Source organism: Coturnix japonica, chromosome 4 (genome assembly GCF_001577835.2).
Source record: "Coturnix japonica isolate 7356 chromosome 4, Coturnix japonica 2.1, whole genome shotgun sequence".
Classification (NCBI taxonomy): Eukaryota; Metazoa; Chordata; class Aves; order Galliformes; family Phasianidae; genus Coturnix; species Coturnix japonica.
The window spans coordinates 48,881,402-48,896,634 of record NC_029519.1 but is presented as its reverse complement, the minus strand read 5'-3'; the positions used below and the strand labels follow the sequence as shown (position 1 = coordinate 48,896,634).

Sequence of the window (15,233 nt, the reverse complement as noted above, 5' to 3'; positions counted from 1 at the left end):
ACACATTCTTTTGGAAAAATACCTCCAGTTTAATCAAGACACTGTATACTCTAAAGACAAGAATGTGGCTTTCTTCATCTGTCTTCCACAGCTTGAAACTCAAAGGTCTGGGGAATAGAGATGGTAGAAGATAACTTCTGAGTATAGAAACCCACCTGTATGATATACTCATTCTTTGGTCTGTCATAACTTTAAAAACAGCAACTTTTACTACCAAAGAGGCCTTCAATTGGCTCTTATATATAGCCACCCTTAGGGCCCTGACAGGACTCCTTTGTTATCTACTAGTAGATATTTCTTCAGATGTTTTTCAAATTGCTATGCAAACTTATCTTGCTTTTTATTGTCAAGGTAGCTCTGTGCTAACAATTCCCTCCATACACTGACTGTGTTGCTTTATCTGCCAGAGGAGCCTTTTCACAGATCTTCATTTCCACTGGAGCTGCCACTAAAGCACTAATGCTGATAGTACAAAAAACCAGGGCAGTGTGTCAGCCATTGTAGATTTGACTTTAGCGGCTGGTAACCAGGTCACAGGTTTTGATGATCAAGATAAACGTAGTTATCTGTGATCATGAACATCATTTACTTTATGTAAAACTGGAAATAATTCAGGGCAACTGTGGATCAGGAAGTATGATCTGTTTCAAATTTTACTGCTGCTGTCACTTCCAAAGATGCTGTGAGCTTTTAGTGGATCCATGCTGGAGATGTACTTCTGCTTTTGCAAAACATCACCATTCTATCTGCAGAAAAATGTTTCTGCACAGAGTTAATGTGAAGCATAAGCCCAGAGTCTTGAGAAAGCAGTGAGGAAAGGAAAATGACAAGCTATTTTGCAGACGTATTGTGGTAACACACTTTTTCATCCTTTTGAAATATCAAATTAAAACACTTTATATTTAGCTGTGACTGTTCTGACTTTCTGCTGTAATAATGCATTGTGCACCATTGTTCTCACTGTATCATGGAATTATTCCCAATGGAAAAGTCTTCATTATGGAAAACTATTCCTGAAGCCTGTGCTCAATGTTTAACTGCCAAACCTAATTCATTGCTCCTGGTTTTCCTCCTGTTAAAACCATAGCTCATGAAAGTAATGCAGTTCCTAGGTATACATTTATAAAAGCCAAAATTAACAACAGGTGACTTGCCTTTTCAGCATAGTGCAATTGCATACTTTTTTTCTATAAAACAGCTACTATCAAAATGTATAATACAGAATAAATTCTTGCTTTGTCCTTGTAACAGCTTTATATTTCTGACTTTCTTACTTCGACCAAATATTATAATAAAACAGCACTCAACACTGTCTAGTCCAAAGAGTGTATGTTTCAGTATAAGTGACTAAATCAAGCGGTTAGATATTAAAGTTTGCTGTATTTAGTTCTGAAGTTCTTGGATTAAGTTCAGGTAACTTGAAGATAATTTTCTCACTACATCTTGCAAAGTTTTATTTATTTATTTATTTTTAGGAGAAACAGCTTTTAAAAAACATTAGCACTGTGTAAGCACCAGGTTTTTCTGGTGTCCATCTAAATAATTGATGCTATTTTTGATAACGTTTCTTGCTTGCTTTAACACTGATGGGATTTGAGTTCATTAAATTTAAACGACTTTTAAATTAATACTGTGTTTATTTGTAACACGTGAGATGGGCAAAAATAAACTAATGCTCGTCTTGGTTATATGGTATGATAAGTTTTCAAGAATATATGAAAGTCATAGTGGTGGTATAGGCATTCAGCACAGAAACACAAAGCCATAAAACATGCCCTCAAACTTGTAAGAATCTGATCTTTTCCATAATTTGTCTGGAACATCATTCATGAAGGTGTCTTACTTCTTATGTCACACTGTCATTGTAAACTCCTATGAACAAAGGGCCAGAATTAAACTCTTCAAGATGAGCAGCTCTACATAAGAATTTATATATATATATATATAAGAGAAGAATATGTATATATCTATCCTATTTGAAAAGCTTTGGCTGTCAGGTGAAGCTCTAGTGACTGGATCATGCCTAACTGACCTGGTAGCCTTTTATGATGGAACAGAATCAGTAGACAAAGCAGGAGCAACTGATGTTATCTCTCCATACTTCTGAGAGGAATTTGCTATGATCCCACAACACATCCTTATCTCTGAACTGGAAATATATGGATTTGAAGGGTAGACTATTCAGTGAGTGAAAATTGGTTAGATGGTCATAGCCTGAAGGTTGTTGTCAGCAGCTCTATGTTCTGGTGGAGGCCAGTCACAATTAATGCCCCCCAGGAATCTGTTTTGGGATCAGTGCTCTTCAGTGTCTTTATCAATGAAATAGACAGTGGGACTGAGTGTATCCTCAGCTAGTTTGCTGATGATGCTAAGCTGAGCAGTGCAGTTGATGTGATAGATAGTTGACACCATTGAGAAGGACCTGAATGTGATTGAAAAGTGGGCCCAGGAGAAGGGTTGCAGAAACTCGGGAGGTTACTCTGTGGTCTGTTATGCTTCCTGGCAATAGTGAGAATCAGAGAAATTTAATTTAATCTCCACAGTGCCAGGTGAAAATTAATAAAAAGCAGCTTACTACTGTGTAATACTGTTTAACTTTTCCAGGTTTATGCCAGACCTTAGAACTGCAGAGGCAGAAAAGGTAGAGGAACTACAGCAAGAGGAAGGAGAACAAGGTTTACTTCAAAAAGCCAGGATAATAAGCAGGAAACAAGCTTTCTCATACATAGTTGCTAAGGGGAAGGCCAGGCATCTGGCCTCATGACTCCTCCCACTTTCTGCACACAGCCACAGATAGCAAAATCAGGTCTTACAATTTAACTTCCAGCTTACCAGTGTTTCCTTCTCATATCCTGGTATTAAGAAAGAATAAAGTAAAAGGAGGAGAGAAAAGCAGAAAAAGATGAAAAAGACAGTTACATGAGCCATTTTTCTCTAAGAACTTGCTCACTTTGAGCCTTGGTCCTGAAAGTATCTTCAGGAACTCAAAACTGATAAAAAAAGCCCTAGTTGTTGCTAGTGTATGAATATTTCTTTTCTCACGTTCCCTGACTTTTAGAGTTTATGGCTTCTCAAGGGCATTGCAACATATCATAATTCATCTCTGCATAAATACTTAATGCATAGGGCAGGCTGGCTGGCTGTGCCTATGTCAAGCTTTTTTAGAAAAACAGGGAGGAAACAAAGTTCCAGGCCTTTTTTCTCACCTTGTTTAGCCATGTCATTTACCCACTTCAATAATAAATACAGTTAAGTAAGTTCACGAAAGTTACGCTACATAAATAGCAGAAATTTTGATTCCAGTTACTTACAATTTTCTGTTTGCTGCAAAAGCCACCTTTAACAAATAACCAAAGCAGGAAATAATCCTTTACCCAAATCTACATTTTATTGCAGAATTCTGTAGGTTTGTACTATTTTAAATACTATATTTCCTACTCAGCTTCTTTACACAGGCTAGGCCAGATGTTCATCTGGTGTAAATTAACATTGCTCTTTTGATCCTACTAGAGACAGGAAGATTTCTATCAAGCTGTGGTCAGTTCCTGTATGATTAAACATAATATGTCATGCACTGGGGTATAAAATGCTGTTGAATCAGGATTCCTTTTCAACTACTATGCACTTTATTTGCCCTGCATGTTATAAAGATTATAGAAGGTGTAAAGCAGTCAGGCCTGTGTAACTTTAGTGAAACATATCCAGTGGGAATCATTGGGGGAAAAAAAAAAGACAATGAGGGTGTCTGTGTCCTGGAGTGATCTGGAGGTAAATCAGCATGGAAGGCAGGTTAGAAAGGCTGGATTGCTGAGGAGTTGAGGGACCAGTTATTTATTGTTTATGATGAGATCTAGTGAGGATTTAATGAAAATACCAAGCAGCTGATAAACATACATACAAAGGAGCTGTTTTCCAGACAGCTGTGATTGCCACTGGATTGTGATGAATTAAAAAATAGGAATGAGATCATAAAACACTAAGATATAATGAGGATAGGACAATCAGTGGGTACAAAGTCTGAGGTGGATGCAAAGTATTCCTCGAGAGGTCTCCAGTTCACTAATTACTCCCAGTGAACCTCAACCCCTCCTAGAAGAATCTCGTGATAGGTTTGCAATATCTTATGCTCCTCTCCCAGCTATCTGTGACTGGAGGGCGTTTTGGATATGCTGTTTGGCTGACTGTAATGGAGCACTGCACTATTGTTTTCAAGCTGTTTTTGTGTCATTTCTAATACATGTTGTATTGGTAGATGTATATATATATGGGTGCAAATACATCATAATATGATCCAGTGGAGCCAATCTTTGGCTGATGTTAGTGTAATTGCATTGGTTTCAACAGAGCTGTGCCGGCACGTAGCAGCTGGGGAACTGGCTTATGAGAAGCCTGTCTGTTCCAGGTGTTAGCCACCAATGTGCTATTTAGTTACATGCTGGTGCAGTACTGTGAAAATTAATGCAATTATAGAAATTTAATATGGGAACAATGAAGTCATAAACTGCAAACATTGTGGATTTTGCTTTGTTCTTTACTGTTAGACTTGAGGACCGTGCATAGAAATACCACTTTGGAATTAGGTCTGATAAATTCATTATTCTTTTTGTGTTTTATGGCTGCTGACTTGGGTTCTATGGACAATCCAACTGTAGATGTTGTGCTTTAAGAGTATGCAATTTTGTATGCAATGTGCTTTTAGAAGTATTTAATTTTCATAATTTTGTCAGTGCTTGAGTGCTGGATTTCTTGATCATTGAGCCTTGTGTTGAAGCATTATAGGGAAACATCCGAATTATCAAATGATTTCATGGACATTTCACATATTTTTATTTTTCATATGTATTCATATAACAATTTCTGTGATAGGTTTGGGAATTCCTAAGCAATATCTTATCTACAGATTTTCCCGCTGTATCAACTTTCTTTGACACTTATTTTTATGAATACAATAGAGATATGAATGAAATATTTCTTACATATTCATGAAGCTTATTTCTCACAAATATTCATAATTTAGAATGGAAAATTCCCAAATATGATTCAAATATGCTTATATTTTCTAATGAAAGAACATATAAAATCTGTCATAAACAAGTTTGTGTTAAGCTAATATGCGATTAGTCCTTCCTTTCTCTATAGTTGCTGAAAAATATTTCTGTTGTTAAATTTGTTCAAGATAAAGTAGAAAATTTTCATATGCTACCTAATGGAGCTGTGAAAGAGTGAAGAAAATTTCTGCATGTATCATCTGTGATGTCTCTGCTAGCAGCCCTTGCATAATGCACTGCAAAATGTATGAAGGAAATAAGCTTCCTATAACTAACCAGAGATAACATGCAGATCTTTTTTCTCCTTCCTATGTTGGCAGTAGGACTGGACTTTTCCCTGTCCAAAGCAACAAATTCCGACATGCAGTTGCAAGGCTCTGGGAGAAACAATGGTAGGAGGAACAATGAAAAGAAATCTCAATATTTATGATTCCCACTCTATAAAGGTGCGTGCCTTGGGCTTTAGAGCAGACAGAAATAGAGGCTTGGCAATATTTGAAAATAAATATTTTGTGTGCTTAAAAGCTATGTAGAGAGCAGTGAAACTATTAAGTCAAGCCAGGCTGATGTTTTTTAAGCAGTGTTCACCTCATAAAGCAGATTTCCCTAATGGATTATTCAGTTGTTGGGTTTTTTTTTGTGTTTTTTGTTATTTTTCAAAATTTAAAAAAAAATTGTGAATTCAAAACGATGCTTGAGATCAAATTAAACCATATTCACTTAATGCTTCATGGTCGCTATGTGCCCCTGAGTGCAATCAGTTGGCCAAAAATTCAACTATTTACACAGTTCTACTCAAGCTGTATAAAAACTCATTTACTTGATATTAATTTCTATTGAACAGTTTCCACAGAATTACAGAATATCCTGAATTGAAAGGAACCCACAAGGATCACTATCCAATAACTGGTTCCACACAAGACTATTTGAAAAATCATGGCTGTTGGGTGAAGTCCCTGGTGACTGGAAAAAGTCCCATCTTTAAGAAAGGGAGAAAGGAAGACCTGGGAAACTGCAGGCTGGTGAGCCTCACCTCTGTGCCTGGGAAGATCATGAAGCAGATTTTCCTAGTTAACATGTTAAGGCATATGATGAAGAGGTGATTTGAGATAGCCAGCATGGCTTCACCAAGGACAGATCTTGCCTAATCAGTCTGGTGGCCTTCTGTGATGAAGTGACATTGGTGGAAGGGGGAAGGGTGATAGATGTAATTTTCCTAGATTTCTGCAAAGCCTTTGACATGGTCCCTCACCACATGGTGAGGGTGACTGTCCCCCTCTACTCAGCTTTTGTGAGGCCCCATTTGGGGTACTGTGTCTGGGCCTGGGGACCCTGGCAAAAGAAAGTCACAGGGCTCTTGGAATGGATCCAGAAGAGGGCCTCTAAGATGATCAGAGGGCTGGAGCTCCTCTCCTATGAAGAAGGGTTGAGGGAACTGGGCTTGTTTAGTGATCCAGTGATTACTGGGAGCAGTGATTTCAATCTACAGCAAACAGAAAAAAATTTCTTTAGTTTAGGACTTAGTTCGGGAGGATTTTCATTGCACCCTGGCAATGGAGATTAATGTAAACTATGGTTCAACCATATGTATAAGTTTATCACATTACTTGAGATGTGTTTTATGACAGATTCTGCAGTGCAAAGTTTAACCAGTCCCTATATTTTAAAGAAAATGTTATGGAAGATCTATAGTCCACATATAGTCCACACTCTTCCAGTGATTTCATGTTTTCAGCATGAGACTTCTGAGGTTCTTTCAGAGTTCTAGTTAAATCTTTTTGTAAGCAATCTCTAGCAATAGTTCTGATCTAAACTTATCCTCTGAAGTAATTAAATATAGTTTCAATATATAAATATTACACCAGTCTTTTAAAATACTTTAGAAAATGCTCTTATGCTTAATGATTTTCCAAACTTTGATTTAATCTTTTCATGCTTCTCATTAAACAATATCTGCTTATGCTTCCTTTCTTGATTTTCTGCATGTGACTGCTGCCATCACAAATTAAGGGTTCTCTTAGCAACAGAAAAACACACTTTTCATTAGGGCAATGTCTCTACACTAAAATCATGACCTTTCACTGAAGCTTGATCTGAGTTTGATTAAAAGCATTTTAAAATAATAATCACAAAGTTTAGCATGTTACTTGATCTGCAGAAAACTGAACCAAACATTTATATTTTAATCATTACATGGGAGCTAGATCTTGATCTTTTAATTCCCAAATTAACAATAAAATACTCATATTCCAGGTTTATATAATACGTATTAAAGTGTAATTAGGTCCTTGTTTTGTATTTTATACTCAGCTTTGTTAAATGATATCTTTACTGGAACAGCACTACGTGGATATAAGAAAGTATCAAATACAATCAAATCTGTTTATTCAGTTTTGTATTTATTTTCTGTCATAATATGTCATCTCCTTCAGAATTATTACATCCTCCATAAACAGAAGGATGCATGTATGCACACACCTCAGTCTTCTGAAGTTCACTCAAGACCGCTAAATGAAAATATGACAAAGAAAATAACTTGACATTCAAGATGTTTAGCTTGCTGCATATCCGTTCCAACAACAGAGCTTGAATACCTGTGCTAAATGCTTTCTTGGGGCATTTATCTCTTTCTGCCTTAATGGAATACATTTCTTTCGTAAAATAACTCATCAGATTGAGTTTACTTTAAGGGATTAAAACCTCAGTGAGAGTGCAAACAGGGAAATGTATTTTCCTTCATTGTTACAAATTCCTGTAAAGTACCTTTTCAGTATATTTTCAACACAGAAATAAAATTCCACAGTTTTGAAAGAATAATTCTTAACAGAACTTCACTATATTTCTGCTGGTCTGCAATGGGACTCTGTTGTGGCCTTTCATTGTCTTTCATCCCTCCCCTTCTTCTTTCTCCAGGCATGAGGCTTTATTTATTTACAATTATTGTGTACCTTTCTTTGTCTTTTATTACTTTTGATGCATTAAAACTTAAGTACCAGATTTGGCAAACATCTTCAAACCAAATTTCAAATCTCTGATTTCACCGGGGGTTCTGAAACCCAATAGCTTAAAATAATAAGCAATAGTTGTAAAACTTTCCAGGGCAGGGAAAGTCACATGGAAGATAACTAAGAACTGCTCTCTCCTTTTTTGTCCCCTTTGGTCTTGTCTGATATTACTAGGCATTAAGAATTCAAAGCTCTGGGTATAAATATTCTCTGATTTGCTCCCGCTGTAAGACATAGATTTATGATGATCTCATTGAAGTGGATGAATGTAGCTGAAAGATATGTTTTCATACAAAACAAATGTAAGAACTCCAAACATGGTTAAATTCTACCTTTGCCTTCTTCCTTCCCGTAGGTAAGTCCAGAACATTCACAAAAGCACCTGGCGAGACTCCTAAACTTACACAGAGCTTTTCCAAGTTTGGAGAAGTTGCCTGTGGCTGAGAGACCATGCGCACAGGCAGGCTTGGTTGTAGAACAGCTTTCTGATTTATGAATTTTTGAATAACAAGATGGATATTTACAAGTTTGTGAACTGAAAGCGAAAGAACTCCTGATTCTAGTTTGAGTAAATACACAGGGAGGTTATCTGCAAAAGCAATACTTTCATCTTATGGCGGAAACACTGTTTTATTTACACAGTAGATGAATGGAACAGACTTAGATCTGCTGCTGAAAGGTCTGTGAATACTATGGAAATCCTTTCTGTAGGAATGCTTAGTCCTTTCAGCTACAAAAGAAATAAGTTATATAACTGAGAAATGTAACGGAGAAAGTTACAAAACTAAGTTCTTTGAGTAACTGTTGAATTACTGCAAATATCATCAATCAATAAATAAAGACAACTACTGAAAACTGTAAGTGATAAATAGATCTTATCTTTCTGGCAACATTTAGCCAGTAAATGGCCCTTGTGATTCTGCAAGATAGCATTTAATTTTAGCACTAAAAATTGCAACACCAAACAGAATTTTTTCTTACAGGAGATAGAAAACATTTGGTTTTGCTTTAGCTTTCTGTAACTTTTTTTTTTTTTTTTTTTCCTACAAACTTGAACATAACAGACTGAATTTAGAGAAAATTTGGAATAAATCTCTTTGAGAACTTTGGAACATAGATTTAGGATCAGAGGAGTCAGTAGAAAGACCTGGAAATATCTACTCATCTATGACAAGTATTAAACCTGAGATCTCTTTCTGTTTACTGTCTTTCAGACTCAACAGTGAATGTTTTTGTGATGTTTTCCTGCAACTTTTTTTCTTTTAAAGGAAAAATGACTGCATTTGGAATAGCTCCTGAAGACAGCAAACTAAACTTTTTTGCTGCGTTTAAAAATAAATTGATAAGTTGCCATGGAAGGGAGACAGGAAAAATTACAGCTTTCTAGTATTAGTTTACTCATTCCGTTCAACAGGCAAAGAACATTTCCAGTGTGATTTGGTTTGGTATGGATATTTCCCCAAACACTTTGTGGTAAAATGCTTGAGGCATTCCATCCTTTCCTAGTGAAAGCACATCTATAGATTTGTAACTTAGAGACTAAATACACCTTAGAGTCTGTAGCTAGTGCTAATCTACTGTAGTCTGTGAACGTGATCCAAGGTCTGCCAAAGGCTGTGAAAACACCCTACTAACTTGTGATTTCTGGCACAGTTCCTATCATTAACTTGATTAGAGTCCTTTCACCTGGGAGGCACATAACACTGATTTTCCTTGTGAGACAGGCTTTCTGCATTTTCTTCTGATGTTCCTATTCTGGATGGGAAAGCACAGTTCTGTCCCTTTGTCCCTTCCAAAATATGAGCAGTGCTTCAGATGTGCAAAGTAACTTTTATGTAGGAACAACCTGGCCATTCATATTTAACTCATCTCACTTCCTACTTCTCACCTTCATTAGTATTGTTTTTGTGTATGTAGAGCTAATTATGCCTATTTTCTTCTTTAGCTAATACTAACCTATACAAGCAAAGGATAGTTGGCTCTAAAAAATAAATCTAGTTTTGCTTTTAGATGCTTCAGGCATTTATGATTCCTGAATCTGATGATGCTTTAAAATATTACACAACTACTGAAGCAGGTTCGTTTCATCTCTAGAAGAATAAACTAAGGTGGAACATAATCCAAGAAAGTTTCCAGGAGAGGAAGCAAAAATCTTCTTGTTTATTCATAGAGAAATGTATTAATCTGTTTCTGTCTGTTTACATTGGTCCTGGCTTAGTTTTCTCCTTGTTTGTGGTTAACAAGTATGATGAATATTATGACATACTGTATCCCAACTGTTCTATGTAAATAATTTTAAGGAAATGAGAGGTAGGTGAAGTTACAAACTGACTTGAGCAGATATTCTGAAATTTCATACCTAAAAAAAGCATGGCATACTGCTTAATATGTGTCAGTGCTTTAATTCCTATTGCTAAACTTCTAGTTTGTGTAACAGGGGATTTCCCCAAACAGTAATCAGCTGGAAATGGGAGATTATATCCTATTTGCCCATATAAATGGGCTTAGAATGGTTTAGAAAGAAGATGCAATTCCAGTTGGTCACTGTGAAAAGGAGTGAAAGGCTAAGTCATACTGCTGTTCATAGTTGAAAAAAACGATTATTTTTCTTAATTCATTAACAGAGAATGTCAAGTTTTCGATTAGGAGCTCTGAAAGGTACCTGAGAGATAAAAGTCCAAGCAGCACTGTATTTTACACATGAACAGTCTATTTACTTTCCTGTAATATTCTGGATAGTGATAGCTTCAATCAGAACTTAAATGCCTTTCAGTTACAGCCACATCACACTACAGGGACTTCCAGTGGGGCTAAAAGGAGTGATAAACCCTGAACACATCTAGTGAATTTGTGCAGGCAGCTGCTACAACCCCCCCCCCCCCCCCTTTTTTAATATCTGAGTACCAGAGAAGTATTTGGGTTCATTTTGCAGATGAGAAATCTGAGTAGAGCAAGGGTCACTGAAGAGTATAGCTTCCTCTGAATAGAAAAAAAGCTCATGAGGCATATCATAAGAATCTTTCACTGCAGGGTAGGTGAGTAATGTCAAATAAAGTGTATCTTGTAACACATCAGGTAAAGGTAAATACTAATTTTTAAAGATTTTATAGAGTACTCTAAGTATATTTGAATAACTGAGATAAAATATCTCCATACAGAAGAAGGAATCGAAGTATCCCTAGTGCATACCAAGGCTACATTTACTATGCCTCCAAACAAAACTTCAGCTCTGTGCATGCCATGCGGCTGCACAAATTCATGATAGTCATGTCATCAATCTTTGTCATGGTGATCTCTACCTCTCAGCTTCTATAAACTCAGCAGCTGGGTCAAATTTGCCGTGGCAAGTTTTTCCTTGAATACAATCATTTCCAAAGTCCTAGTTTAAAAAATTCCACGTATTATCAGAACTGCTGCATTTTATCAAATAACTGCCACCAGCTCTTGCCTGAAATAGTTCATTCGTAAAGCTTTTGCCACTGGACTGTGGAAACCAACCATCAGTCAAAGGCTTGTTTTGCTATTTTTTTTATAGCAATAGCAAATGAACTGCAGATGGAGCGCTGTTTATACTTTCCCATCATCTCCAGAGTGCTGGGAACCGTTGCTACGGTGTCATTACATTTAAGCAGTATGCAGAGAGAGCAGCAACACTGGAAATATTTATTGACTGGGATAGGGTCAGTTTGACTTGTATTGTGGGAAGGATATCAGGGTGCTTGAAATGGAAGTCTGCATGAGCTCATTTTTTGCCTCAGACCTTCAGAAGGAAATACTGCGTGAATAAAAGTGAAGTTCAGTAAACCTAGTGATCTAACAGAAAATAAGAAGAATCTGTTCTTAGATTGCATGTAACAGCATGTGGGAAGGGACTTTTGTTTGGTTTGGATCCATGTCAGTAATCTGTCATTGAAATATTGCCTTTTTTGGCTGTGACAGTTGAACTCTGTCAGGTTAAGGCATACGGTCTGTTATGCTCCTGACCTTCCTGAAGAAGTTATATTGCAAGAGTTGCAGAAGTCAGTAACTGCAGTTAAATTTGCCAAGCTGTAAACTATAGAAACTTCAGGTTTGACATGTGTTTGCCAGTCACCACCTCTGGCAAACAGGTGAGTGGGTGGCTGAGAGTAGAAAAGCCTTAACACATTATGGCTAAATCTATCAGCGTATCCATCACAGCTTTTAGAGACAGGGATAGTAAATGTGGATTTAAACATGTGACCTTCTATTATTCTTACAGTTTATTATGGAAGCCCAAATGTCCAACAGGCTGTTGTGATTGGCACAAAGGAGAAAAATGTCTGGCCAGTACAGGGGAGTAGGAGAAAGCAGAAGTAAAGACACTGGAGCAGCAAACCAAACTGTACAACCAGCCAGGAGCAGGTAACAATCTCTTCCTTCAACTCAGTGTATCTGTTGGCATCACTGCAGAAATAAACTTAAAGCAGAGAACTTAAAGTTCTCCAGAAGGCCGTGTAGTGGCTTTGGGTTTGGAAAGATTGATTTTTAGCATTGCATTGAAAAGTATAATTAGTTTTATGACTTATCATGAAGTTTGAACTCAAATGCTGCACACATATTAAAATGGTTTTGTCTTCCTGATAGCACTGCAGCATCTCCAGTTCCCTGTGGGTTCTCTAGTACTATGTACTGAATGCAGAGAGGGCATTTTGGACTCATTCGAATCGCATGTATGATGTGGTAGTCTTTCCCTTGATGGAGAATGCTTCAATATGCTCACACTGTATTTGCTTGTAGCTTTACAACTAGCAGTACAAAACCCTTAACACTTACTGAACAATGAGGAAGTGACATTGTAAAGATTATCTGTTTTCTGGCAAAGCAGACAGAAGTTCCTCTAGTAACACAGTATCATTGTGTTTTGTTGTTGTTGTATCTTTTTTGAAATCTATCATTGCTTTCCAACTGTCTGTTATCAGGACTTTACCACAGCTGTTTCAGTCACCATTATGATTTAAGGTATTTCTACTACAAGTACAGATTAACAGATAAAGTCAGGGATAGAAAGAGAGCAAGACTGTGATTGATTTCCTGAATTAGTGCTGCTTTACTTCATACACAGCAAATACCTTCTGGTTTAAAGGGCTATTTCCAAATCCTCCAAAGAGAGAGACCAGCAGTTCTGTACAAACCAGTTTAGAACCCAGCTTAAAGAACTACAACTCAGCTCTAGACAGAGAGCTAACAGATGGATTAGTGCTGGCTGTGAAGATGTCTTCCAGGTGTATGTAATTTAGATTAATTATAAAGCTGCTTTCTTTCTACCCCTAGAATTAGTAAGCCTTTGATGAATCAGCTGGGTCACTTGTGTAGTTCCTAGTGTGTGGTGTCTGATTTACAATCTCTAACTCTCTATACCTGCATAGGGTATGCTGGTTGCTTTGCCCCTGATCTGCTGTAACCAGTTCTTTACATCATGCACTGGTCTGTGAAAGCAGTAAGCATCATGGAAAGATGTGATACCAGGTAAGCATTTAGGCCTGGTCTATGAACTGCTGGTAATAACTACCAGACCTGAGGTAGATTTTCTCCTCTCTAACAGCATTTAAGAAACTTTATGTTTAATCCTGCTTTCCAAAATCAGAAATTTCTATCAGATTAAATTAAAACAATCTACAGATTGTGAATGAGTTTTTACTCATTCTACTAAGAACAATCTACTAAGTTGTGAATGAGTTTTTCACCTGGCAACATGTGTCTAACATTGTAGACAACAGCCCTTTATTTTTTATATTTGAATAACCATTTGTCAAGACATCTATGTGAAGTTAATTCATTCTGACTGTAGGGTTCAGTACTATTTCATTGCTTGCTGTAGTAAGGCATGTTATTACATGTTTAATGGTCACTTACAGCTCACTTAAAGGTTTTATTACGGCATACTTCTTAATCGCGCTCTGTGTATTTCTGGAGAGGTTTTGCTCTCCAGAAAAAAAAAAGAAAAAAAAAAAAGTGAAATCTTAAAGATGTCAGTAAAATCTTTGAATATTTAAATTGGAAGGGATTTCAGGAAGTTGCTGAGTCCAAAACAGGCTGCTGTCAGCATTACAGCAGGATGCTTATGTCCTCTCGCTGTCAGTCACGTCCTCATGCTGGAGGCTGGAGGTCTCACAGCCTGCTCTATGTCTCCTGGTTGGAGCCAGCAAGAGGTGTGTTCAGTGCAGCCCCTTGGCTTCTGGGCTGCTCTGGAGGATGCTTTCAAATGCAGCAATCGGAGTCAGAATCTGTCAGTCTGTTTTTGCAAATTTTATTTATTTATTTTTTTAAGCTTGCTTGGGTTTCCTGCTCTGAAACCATGTTTTGAGCCAAAGGAAAGAGAATGTTCGTTCTGGCTCTGTGGGGAGGAAGAACAGCGTGGGATATAATTTACTAGAGGTCAGGGGAGGGAGATATGGGAAGATATTTTGGCAGCTAGATCTACTCATGAACTTGTTTTCTGTTGACTTGATCTAGTTTCTTCTGTTCCTGCTTTGTTTTCCACCTTTTTGTCACTCAGTCTTTCCTTCCCAGAATAGTTTGATTCACATTAGGCCCCCGACCTGAAAAGATATATCTTTAAGAACAGTGAAATGTATACAACTTCTGTTTGCTTCTCTCAATTTCTTTCCTTGGACTTGACAAAAGTGTAGGTTATCCTGCCTAGTGGGTTTCTCTGATTTTGCCAAGCTGTAGTTGTCTGTAATTAGAAGAGAATACAGATAAATGCTAACATATGAGAAGGCTGGGAGAAATGTTCCCTTCACAAAGTGAAGTCCTGGGATTAACTATGACCCTGAGAATCTTGTCTACGCTGTGGTTAGAAGGGATCAGTGACAAGCTTGGAGTTATAGAAGCAGGTTATGTAAGGAGAAAAAAGTCCCTGTGGTGGAGCTACAGACCTGCACAGTGGAAGACTAGGCTGGGTAATCTGTTTTTACCCTCGAGCTAGGTTCTAATTTCAGTTGTCATGGGGCAAATTAGGCGTAACTTTACTGACATAAGAGGCTCTGTTCAAGATGACCTAGCTTTTAGCTTGTGAAGCTGAGGTCAAAACCACCAATTCTTTTAGGACAATTCCTTTCAAAATGAGTGGGTGAAGTAGGGTTCAGGCCTATGATTTTATTCATTCCAGTGAGCACTTGCGCAACTTTGTGCTCACAGCTGGTCTTAAGGTGCCATT

At 37.3% G+C, this 15,233-nt stretch overlaps 1 long non-coding RNA gene across 1 annotated transcript in view; it reads left to right on the top strand.

Annotated features, from left to right (window-relative positions):
- The window catches only part of LOC107313554, a 114,936-nt gene extending 101,347 nt beyond the window's left edge, over positions 1-13,589 (top strand). Inside the window, exons 5-6 of the long non-coding RNA XR_001555058.2 lie at positions 12,294-12,436; positions 13,441-13,589. This is a non-coding gene — a long non-coding RNA (uncharacterized LOC107313554). The remainder of the gene's footprint in view (positions 1-12,293; positions 12,437-13,440) is intronic.
- The last annotated feature ends 1,644 nt before the right edge of the window (positions 13,590-15,233 follow it).